The sequence below is a fragment of the Xyrauchen texanus genome, chromosome 33 (genome assembly GCF_025860055.1).
Source record: "Xyrauchen texanus isolate HMW12.3.18 chromosome 33, RBS_HiC_50CHRs, whole genome shotgun sequence".
In the NCBI taxonomy this organism is placed as follows: domain Eukaryota; kingdom Metazoa; phylum Chordata; class Actinopteri; order Cypriniformes; family Catostomidae; genus Xyrauchen; species Xyrauchen texanus.
In genome coordinates, this window is record NC_068308.1 from 5,032,803 (window position 1) to 5,037,348 (window position 4,546).

Below are 4,546 nucleotides of genomic sequence, written 5' to 3' on the forward strand. Positions count from 1 at the left end.
AGGAGAGAACAAGATGAACACTCTCCGCTGAAAATTGACGGCTCTTCTGTGGAGATCGTCAAGAGCACCAAATTCCTTGGTGTTCACCTGGAGGAGAACCTCAGCTGGTCCCTCAACACCAGCTCTATCACCAAAAAAGCCCAGCAGCATCTCTACTTTCTTCGAAGGCTGAGGAAAGCACATCTCCCACCCCCCATCCTCACTACATTCTATAGAGGGACTATTGAGAGCATCCTGAGCAGCTGCATCACTGCCTGGTTTGGGACTTGCACCGTTTCGGACGTGCAAAGCCCTGCAGAGGATAGTGAGGACAGCTGAGATTATCGGGGTCTCTCTTCCCTTCATCAAAGACATTTACAAAAAACACTGCATCTGCAAAGCAACCAGCATTGTGGACGACCCCACACACCCCTCACATAAACTCTTTACCCTCCTGCCGTCTGGCAAGAGGTACCGAAGCATTTGGGCCCTCACGGCCAGACTGTGTAACCGCTTCTTCCCCCAAACCATCAGACTCCTCAATATTCAGAGACTGGACTGACACACACAACTGTACACCATCCAACTTTCGCACATGTCCAGAGTTGCACTTTAATTCATTGTCACTTTATACCTGGCTGCTACCTCAATAACTGCTATGTGCATAGAAAATCTCATAGTATGTTATGTTTACGTTTTTAGAAACTGTCATCTTTTTGCACTACTGTGTACTGGTCGGCACTGCACTGTCTTTCACTGTGCCTATTGTCCTGTTCATTGTCAGAAATGTCTTGTACTGTCCCGTACTTTTTGCACGTTTGCACGTGCATTTTATATAGGTATATAGGTATTTTATTTAGTTGTGTAGTCTCATGTGGTCCTGTGTTTGTCCTATGTTGTTTTTATGTAGCACCTTGGTCCTGGAGGAACGTTGTCTCGTTTCGCTGTGTACTGTACTAACTGTATATGGTTGAAACGACAATAAAAACCACTTGACTTGAATTTTGTCTCCATGGCCATAATCAAAAATGAAAAGACGTTTTGCAGCAAGATCCTCCAAGTCAGCAACGACCTTCATCAGCATTATCGACAAGTTCAACAATTGTCGCCGAATTTCCTTCATTTCTCCGTTCAAATCGACTCCCTGGCTCGAGGCCTCCGAAGGGGCGTCAGCTTGAGCATGTGTCTTTTAATGTCTCCAGAGCTCGAGGATTTTGAATTCTTTGTCATATAGTCTTCCTCAAACAGTTATGGATCAGGGTATATCGAATCTCACCAGTTTATGACACAAAAACGATCAAAGCGCACAGAGCTTGTCGTTCACTCTTCTGAACTTCACGTGACTCCCCAAACTTGTTTAATGTTAATTCCAACATACAGTATATAATACATTTTCATATATTAAATAAAAAGTTGTATATATTAACACTAGTTCATGCACTATGAACTAACAATGAACAATTGTATTTTTTTAGTAACTAACATTACCTGAGATTGATAAATGCTGTAAAATATTGTTTATTGTTAGTTCATGATAGCTAATGCATTATCTAATGTCAATTAACCTTATTGTAAAGTGTTACCAAAAATTCTGTCATCATTACTCGATTTCATAGTGGCTGTGACTAATGGTACGTTCACGTACAAAGCGAAGAATTTTGCCTTGCATTGCTCGTGCGAGTTTGACCGCTGGATTATAAATTTGTGTTTAATCTTACGTTCGCGCGAGTAACGCAAACCAGCGAGTATTCCCCCTTCTCTTCCATACTTCTACTATTTATTCCAGCATCCTTTGCACTATGCTTCATCGCACTGTGTACATGCACGTATGTGTACCTGTATATCACGTCCACCTTCGACATGTACATAAAAATGATAATAATAATTTAACTCCTGCATCCTTTGCACTCTGATCACTGCACTATTTGTCAATATGTCTATAATGTTTTTGTTCATAGTGTGTATATTTGTGTTGTCTACACTGTAGCCTGTGTCTGATTTTATTTTATTATTGTATTTTTGTATGAGTAAGCATACCGTGAGCAATGTACAATCCTGAGTCAAATTCCTCGTATGTGTACACATACCTGAAAATAAAGCTGATTCTGATTCTGAAAAGGACAGGTGCAGGGGATTCTATGACTTGGTTCAGAGAAAAATAGGTCTAAGCGGAGTTTCTTGCTTGTTTATTTCACTGCATAGCGTATACGGCTGTCACGTGACAATTTTTATTTCAATTTTATTGCAATTTTAATATTTTAATTTAATTCTGATCAAATGAACGAAAAGAATTGAATAAGTTTTCGTTCATATTGCTGCACGAGACTCAAAGACCCAAGTCTGTAAAATGATCCGATCTTCCCAAGTCTACTTTCAAGTCAAGGCGTTTGTCATTTCAAATAAGCCTACTTATGGAATGATATTCCATACCTACTGTCATGCGTTACTCTGGGACTTTAGCGATTGGCTGCTGTCACTGTCTGGAGGCTGCCACATGCGGGTTCTTCCTACTCTTCCGACAGACATTAGGCTTGTTCGACTTCATGCAGCTCTGCGCAGACCGATCGGCGGCTGACTTGAAGCAGTGCATGCCGGTTAGAAATTTTGTCCGACTTGATACAGCGCCGACGCCATGTGACTGTGACGTATGCCATCAAAGTACCGCGAGAGCGATTCGAGAGTAGCCGGAGGACTCAGCCAGCGCAGCTTCTCTGTGTCGTCATCAGCTGGTTCTGATGACGACACAACTGATCCACGATTGGACGGATTCACTGACAACACCGATGACGTGCGTTTCAAGTTTATTGCGACTTTTAAAACAGTTCAATACCTTTTTATGTCGTCTTTATCTTAAAAATCATATTTATTTGATATTGTTTTACTGTATTTACTTTATTGTTAATAAAGGGTTTGTGTATGTTTATTTTGCATGACTTTATTTTTCATACAGACCTTTTACAGTATTCAGCTGCATAACCTATTCAAATGAGCATTTTTAATAACTCAAATGTTAATCTTAAAAACATACAATCTAATGTGGTCATAAATGTATGCTCCTGTGCAAATGATGCATAATACATTGTTCTTCCATTTGTTCATATGGTTTCTTCATATTCTCTAGTTTATTTTGCTGTGGTCATACTTCACCTGCATGTGGTTAACAAACTGCTAACAACTTGCTATATCTTCAACTTAACAACAGTACAACATTCTGTTCACTTTCAAAGAGTTGGTCTAAATCACAATATAAATCCAACAGAATTGTGCTTTTCTGTATATGAAAATGAATGGTGTTTTGTCTCAAATGTTAAAAAGAGCTCATCTGGAGGGTACTGTAAATCCTGTTGCTGAAACCTTTTTTTTTTATAGGTTACTTTTATGATTTTGTATTAGCAGAAACACCCATGTCAAACTGCTAAAGTATATATCCAATATGTTATCTTGTTTTGGAAGACCCCCTTCCAAAACACCACTTATACACACACACATCTCAAAAGTGTGTTAATACCATGGTCCATGGTTAATACATAAAGTTACTTAATCACTAAATCATGAAAACAATGGAAATCACTGCTAATTAATGTTGAGCCAAAACTGAAAGTTGACTTCAAAGGGTAATTGCATTTGTTGCTAACTATTAGTAATAATGAATGGAACTGGTGTCGGCTATGGTCCCATGGTTCCTTAGGATATATGAAGAACCTGCACTACCCTATGTAACACACAACAAAATGGACAACGTAACCATTAATGTGTTAGACAGCAAAGGTAATGTTGTCATGCTAACAGTTTCCAATGACATCGCTGAAAGGATGAAGAATGGTAAGGAAACCGCATAACTGTGAAATAATTACAAGGCACCAATGATTTGTGCAAGTGTTTTATTTATCATTTATTCCCCCAGATCAAATGTTCCTTTCTTCTGTCATGGAGCAAGTATCAGCTGTTGACACAAAAGGTACACATTTACTTAATGACCAAGAATATACTGGAAATATTTCTTGAGTGACACTGACCACATCTACAATCTTCTCTCCAACCAGCTCTCCTCAGTGGCCCAGCTTGTGCTGCAAAGCTCCTCCAACCTCCTATTCCATGTCTCACTACCTCCACTAGGTCGCCGGTACCCCTAAACCTCAGTTTTGTGAAACCACCATCAACCAGCCAGTGCCCCAATACTACAAATAGGCCCTCTGTACCACCTCCACCATCAACCAGCCAGTACCCGATTACTACCACTAGGCCCCCTGTACCACCTCCACCATCAACCAGCCAGTACCCGATTACTACCACTAGGCCCCCTGTACTACTTACCTCCACTGTCAAGGACCCACCGCCTGCCAATCTGCAACCTGGTGCAGTGTGTGGAAACCCTTCAGCATCCATTCAAACTTCATCCCCCTCCTTCCAGTCAGACAGGCATGAATCTCAAGGTATTATATCAAATACTGTAAGGAAGATAAATGTCAATACTGTGGTTAAATTACATTTTCTTTGTTTTGTAGTGTTAATCTATTTCTCTCCTTATCCCCTCCATTTTACAGAAATAACACATCAAATGACACTA

At 40.1% G+C, this 4,546-nt stretch overlaps 1 long non-coding RNA gene across 1 annotated transcript; it reads right to left on the bottom strand.

The window, feature by feature from the left end:
- Positions 1-3,849: 3,849 nt before the first annotated feature.
- LOC127626862 (uncharacterized) lies at positions 3,850-4,141 on the bottom strand. Its single transcript, XR_007968498.1, has 2 exons — positions 3,996-4,141; positions 3,850-3,922 (listed from the first exon to the last, which is right to left on the bottom strand). It is a non-coding gene; the product is annotated as an uncharacterized LOC127626862 (long non-coding RNA).
- Between the last annotated feature and the right edge of the window lie 405 nt (positions 4,142-4,546).